Source organism: Prosopis cineraria, unplaced genomic scaffold (assembly GCF_029017545.1).
Source record: "Prosopis cineraria cultivar Desert tree isolate PC_DT_omini unplaced genomic scaffold, ASM2901754v1 PC5, whole genome shotgun sequence".
NCBI classification, from domain to species: domain Eukaryota; kingdom Viridiplantae; phylum Streptophyta; class Magnoliopsida; order Fabales; family Fabaceae; genus Prosopis; species Prosopis cineraria.
This window is the reverse complement of record NW_026555336.1, coordinates 31082129-31089044: the sequence shown is the minus strand read 5'-3', so window position 1 is coordinate 31089044 and position 6916 is coordinate 31082129. Positions and strand designations below refer to the sequence as shown.

The following is a 6916-nucleotide window of genomic DNA, read 5'->3' as shown; positions in this document are numbered from 1 at the left end:
AATGTAGTTATTATCTTTTGGTGACTTGAGAGTTTAGATAAATGATTTAAATGGCATCATTATTGCATGTTAGTTGCTGATGAAGTGACGACAAAGGTGGTCTTGACATTTTTAATATGTAGTAGTTTCATTTAATGAAAGCATTTAATGGGGGTTTTACATGAGATAGTAAGGTGCATATGAAATATATTTTTTGTTGTACAAAATGCATTATGATGTTGTTAAAATTAAAATTTTATTTGTAATTTTATTGCTAATAAAAGTTAAAGGTTGTTGAACTTAGTTGTAAAAATTTTAGAGTGAATTAGTTGTTATACAATAACAATAGTTAACTTATTAATATTGAACTTTGACATGTAAATTGAATAAAATACGACTCCCAATGAAAAAAAAACTGCTATCAGAGACGTTAGAGTATTTATTGTGCAAAATTAAACTTTGAGTTATTGGTATTGAACTTTGAGTTGTGTAAAATAAAAGTTGAGTTTTTGTACGTGAAAATTTTCTTAGATTAATTTGTTAATTGCAAGTTAATATAAAAAATGGCAAGTATTTCTGAAAAAATTATTTTATTTCTTCCAATATAGTGGTGAATTTGTGAAGAGTGTTGATAGTGTCCTATCAAGAGGCCACAAACAAGAAGGATAGGGTCTCAATTTTAAAATAAGAAGATTTATCATCATTCAAGATGTGGAGAGGTCAAACATAGTCGCAAGACATGCAAAAATCCTAACACAACATAAGAAGTACTCACATTCTACTTTTTTGATGTACATAGGCAACTATAATTATATAAATGAAAGGATTTTCAAACAATATTTTTTGGGTTATTGGGAATGACAAATTTTTCTATGTAGACAAGCAACTCTTAAATGTTTTGGATATAGTTGTCAACTTTTGGTATATATCATATTAAAAATATCATGTCAAATTTTATATGAGTACTTGTTTTATTAGCTAGGCCAATACCAACATGAAATTATCTAAATTTGATGCAATTATCCTTCTTATTACAATGAAAGTTTGTTGCTTATTATAGTCTGTCTAATTTGTATATTTTGTTAAATCTAACCTATTAATAAACTAGATACACATGGACTTTCATTTGAGAATATATGATTATGTATAGTGAATATTGTGTTGTACATGTTTTGCCTAACTTGTGCATGTTGTTAAGTCTAGACTACTAATAAACTAAAATCATATGAACTTTTAATTGAGAACATATATATAAATCTTGTGTTGTGCATAGTGGATATTATTGTATATTTTTGCCTAAATTGTGCATTTTGTTAAACCTAGTCTACTAATAAATTGAAATCACATGAACTTTCAATTGAAAATATATAAACCTTATATTGTGCATAGTCATGGTGGAGCCACATTGGTTTGTGCCCTCTCACTTTAGGAAAAATTATAAGTGAAGCATATAAAATTTATAACTTTGGACCCCCTACTCTTAATATTTTGCACCCCCTGAATTAAATGAAAAATATTTAAGCTCAAAAACTTATTAAATATATAATATTTTAATGATCATGATAAGATATGAAAAGCATATTTACAATAAAAGATCATATCAATTGGTTCAATATAATTTTTTTAAAGTGAAAAATGATGATAAAACTATTTATATTATTATAATTTTAGTCCTAGCATAATTATTATTTTAAAAAATATTAATTTTTTATTAAATTATTCCGCACACCCTAACTCGGGGTTTTGGCTTTGCTATTGTGCATAGTGGATATTCTGTCATACATTCTTTGCCTAACTTGCTCATTAAGCCTAACCTACTAATAAACTATACAAGTATGAACTTTTAATTTAGAATATATGAACCTTGTATTGTTTATAGTGAATATTGTGTTGTATATTTTTGCCTAACTCGTGCATTTTATTAAGTCTAGCTTACTGATAAATTGAAATAACATAAACTTTCAGTTGAGAATGTATGAACATTATGTTGTACATAATGGATATTGTATTGTACATTATTTGCTTAACTTGTGCATTTTATTAAGACTAGCCTACTGATACACTGAATATGCATGGACTTTCAATTAAAAATATATAAACTTTGTGTTGGGTATAATAGATATTGTGGTGTACATTTTTTTCCTAACTTGCACATTTTTTTAAGCCTAGCATACCGATATAATGGACACGCATAGACTTTTACTTGAAAATATATAAACATTATATTGTGCATAGTGGATATTGTGTTGTATATATTTGCTAACTTATGCATTTTGTTAAGCACAGCCTACTAATAAACTAGAATCGTATAGACTTTCAATTGAGAATATATGAACCTTGTATTATGCATAGTGGATATTGTGTTTATATTTTTGCCTAACTTGTAGATTTCATTTCATTTTCACTAATATATATATATATATATATATAATTCCAATTACAAACAAAAAACCAATTTCAAATTATAAAAAAGCATCATAAAATATATGCATCATCCAACTAGAAAAACCTAATTCCACAATCCTATGATTTTTCTTTTCATTTGCTTGTTCCTATAAGTGCAAGTAGGCATTCGCCCATGACATTATTGGGATTCTCTACTAGCCAGCACAAAATATCGCACCTCATGCCTGATAGTTCTTGGATTATGTATTTAGGCATGGCAAGCGAAGGATGATCAATACGGTATTGTTTCGAAATTTAAGCCATGTAATGAGATGAACTCTACAATCATCACTGCACAAATCGTGTAATTGAGTGAGAAATGAATCAACATTTTTATATTTTTAAAAATGTTAATATGTTATACCAATATAACTTACTTGTTTTCTTGCTTGAATACACGTGGATAAAGTATGTCATTTTTGAACTCCACCTTAGATAGTTTTGATTGATCATACTATCAAAAAAAATGATGAATCAGCCATTGCACAATTAAGGTCATGTGCAAGATTCAACTATCTAGTTCTTGCAACATAAATATCATATTTGGGTAGACACCAAAGTTAATTCACCCTAATCTCAACTTTTAGCTTAGTTATAGAATGCTCTGACAATACAAGATGATATTGCAATACCATGTCCCAGAATTAACTTTGGCTATCTCAATTGTCTTTTTGAACACCTTAAAAATTGGTATAAAAAATGCTCTAACAATACAAGATGATATCACAATACGACGTCCCATAATTAGTTTTGGTTATCTCAACTGTCTTTTTAAATACCTTAAAGATTGATAAGTGAAAATGTAACCTTAGTGAAATTTGAATTTTAAAGTCAAATTTTGAAAAGACAAAAGCACATCTACTCAATTTTAGTGTAGTGGAGGAAAAATTCATGCCATAAAATATTGCTACATAACTATCACTTTGCTTATGACGATACTAAGGAATACTTTATATGATTGGCAAGTTGGTTTCATATGAAGCATTGTCTATTCTTACATCAAAATTTTCCATTTTCTTGAAATATCATATGCAACAAGAGGTCCAGCAAACCCAAGGCCACGTGTCTGTGCCAAAAAAGTCCAAAAAAAAAAACAGTCTTTCCAAGTCTTTTGTAAATTAGCTACGAAGCATCATGCCATGATGCCAAAGTACAGCTTAAGTAAAGGTATGAAACACTATCTTATGATAAAATAAAAATATAAGATATCTTATCAAACTAATTTAATGCACAATACCAAAATCTAAACAAATTTTAAAATTCGAGCACCAAAGACTTCAACACATAATTCCTAGTATGGTATGAACAAAGGAGCTTTGAGTACCCAACAATGGGATTAGAAATAAGGTTTCAACTCTCAAATTCAAATAAGTGTGCTAGTTCCCAACAAATGGAGAAAAGCTTGAACTGAATAACAGGGACAGATGAGCAAAAGGAAGGGTCAATGCTCGATTTTTAGACTGGTAATGTCACTTATAGCTAGGTTTAGAGAGGGATTGTTTACCAACTCTAACAGCAAAAATTGATTGGTAAATCTGGTTTTAATAACACGTTTTTGGCCAATTCTTTTCTAATATGAGGAATACATAGATTTTGGTTGGATATTAAACAATTCCAACAAAAATAACCATCTATCATCAAATAAGCCAAACAAATTAGTCACAACCCAAAGCCAAGAGCACATATGAGAAGAGTGAAGGAGAGAGAGATTACCTACAATATGCCCAATATGAGGACGAACAATACGAGCTTAATGAGAAAAGGGTTAACTTCTCTCACAATGTTAGAGATGATGCCCAAAACAAATTGGCTTCAATATGGCTTACAACTAGCAATAACTCATCTGGGTCGTTGATTCCTAATGAAGAGACCATAAAAGCTATACGGGCAAAGAGGGAATGACTGAGGCAAGCTCATCCAATAGCACCAACGAGCGATGATAGAAGAAACAAAAAAGAAGAGACAAAGAAGAGGCCATTGCTTTGTGAAGGTTTCTCATAGGTTCTATATTTTCAAATCACATAAGGGTAAGATTGTATTTTTCCTCCTAAAAAAAATTGCAAAGTCTTTGAATCTGCAGTGCAATATCAAAATTTTTTAAACCCAAAGTATAATATTATATGTTTTTAAGGCTTTTAGTGCGATTTCTCTACAATTTTTTACTAATCAAATAGTGTCCTTTTGCGATCTAGTTATACTTTTATTTATATATATATATATATATATACCTGAATTTATATATATTGTTAAGTTTTTTTTATTACTTGTACACCTGGTATTCTGGGATTGCCTCCTATCGAGCTAAGGGAATTTAATGTGCCCCTATTAATCTGGATCAAGTATTCTTTCGTGTGGCAAGCTCTAAAAAGAGCTTTAGCACTATTGCTGCATTTCTAAAACTTAAACTGAATATAACTGATTAAGCTAGAACCACCCTTTATCAATTGATCCAAGTGCTCTAAATTTGTTTTACTAATTTGATTTCATATAATCAACTATACCTAATTTTGTTTGTTTGTGTGTGTGTGTGTGTGAGAGAGAGAGAGAGAGAGAGAGAGAGAGAGAGAGAGAGAGTCGTGCTGGTGTTGATGTCTTTAGTGGTCCTCTCCACATTTGACGATAGATATAGAATCAATCAACAACGTATGGATTCATCTCTTACACGAATGCGGATCCACTACCACAAATTTAATTTTAATGGTTCCAATGTTTTAATATAAAAAATACTAAAATGTAAATCATATAGATATGGATCTGATTTAGACCATTTAAATCAAAATAGATATGCCATTTTCATCACTCAGAGATGTGTTCGGTTGTCTAACCTTCATAACTTTTGCTTACAAAAGATGAGGGCCTACAAATACTATTCTCTTAATTTGAAGGAAATCAAAAATATAATAAGTATTTCTCTCAATTTTCATCAAATAAACATTATTTTTATATTTTCATTTAAAAAAAATTCTGTCCAGCCGTATGATAAAAATTGAGAGGTTTTCTTTGCCTTTTTTTTTTCAAACTAAAGTGAAAATTAATAGATCACAACTAAAATGATAATACGCCAATGAAAGATGGAACATCAAGAATGACATTCTACTGTATGTTATTAACTTGCATGGTATAGCATTCCATTTAGACAAAGATTGAGAGCATTCAATCAAAAAAAAAACAGGGAGAGAGATTGAGAGCATCTTTCAAGAATTGAACACTCCTATAAAATGTTCATTGAATATTACTTTTCAATAATTATTCAATGTTTAATTTCTCAACCAATCATCACCAATGATTATTTTATTCATATGATGAAGTTATCCCCAATCAAATCAATAGTTAATTGTTTTAATAGCAACGCTACATTTCTCACTTGAAAAAGATTGCGAGTTCAACTTTAACATTGACATATTTGTGTGTGCGCGTGTGAATATCACTTTCTTTCTTTCTCTTATTTTTTTGGGGAAAAGTTTGGGGTAGAGGTAAAAGTTAAAAGGTCAAAAGAAGTTATCCTTAAGAGCCGACAAACATCAATCTGGTTAATGAATGTACGCAAGGGAAGTGGCTCAGAGGGTCTGGGAGGTAAATTTATTTGGGGAAATGGCCCAAGGTCCTTCAAGTGAATTAAGGTTTTAGCCTAGTTCACTTCAAAGACCTTAGTCCTTTTTTTCAACAAATATCTTTGACTCATGGTCCTTTTTACAATTTTAACTTCCCATGTAAATATGCAACTTATATCATACAATTACAAGTTTAAAAATCATTATTGATGAAGTGAGATCATGTGGATAAATAATTTATAACTACCTTTATAGACACTTTATATCATAAACTCTATACTCCTAATCTATAGAACTCGCAAGGCAAGTCTCACAAACTCTACATCTTCAACGTTCAAACTTCAAATTTCTAAAACCTTGTATTCATAAAATAAGATATTCTAAAATTATAACCCTAAAAAATGAACTCTAAATTTCAACATTTTATTGTTGTATTATTTATTCGTCTCTTGAAGAGTACTTCACCATCCCTAATAATTAACACTAATATAAATTAAAAATAATATATTTTACCCATGAAACTCAGACTGAAAACTGCATAAAATTAGGCTCCCTGCATCCAATAGAACTTCCAATAGTCCATATATATTGAAGGAACATATTGAATAAAAAAGTTGAGTCAAAGTCTTAGTAGATTCGAACGTAGAAAAATATATCTGACTACTCACATAAATTTAGACTACTATAATCTAGATCATAATGCACAATAAATACACTAGAGAGAAAGAGAGGGAGAGAAAGAACGAAACAAAAAACTATTCGCTCTAAGATGGAATTCCATCTCCAATCTCTTATTACTATTTACAGTTAAAGAAAGTCTCCGTATAAAAGGCCTCCTTATGAAAAAAATATATATTAATTAGAATAATTATTATTATGATGAAGGATTGTTTTCTTTTCATGTTATTAATCAAAAATTAATACTAGATTTCAGTCAACTC

General features: G+C 29.5%; 1 long non-coding RNA gene across 1 annotated transcript; it reads right to left on the bottom strand.

Annotated features, from left to right (window-relative positions):
* Window positions 1-2361: 2361 nt before the first annotated feature.
* LOC129310313 (uncharacterized) lies at window positions 2362-4424 on the bottom strand. Its single transcript, XR_008593085.1, has 3 exons — window positions 4138-4424; window positions 2802-2878; window positions 2362-2715 (listed from the first exon to the last, which is right to left on the bottom strand). It is a non-coding gene; the product is annotated as an uncharacterized LOC129310313 (long non-coding RNA).
* Between the last annotated feature and the right edge of the window lie 2492 nt (window positions 4425-6916).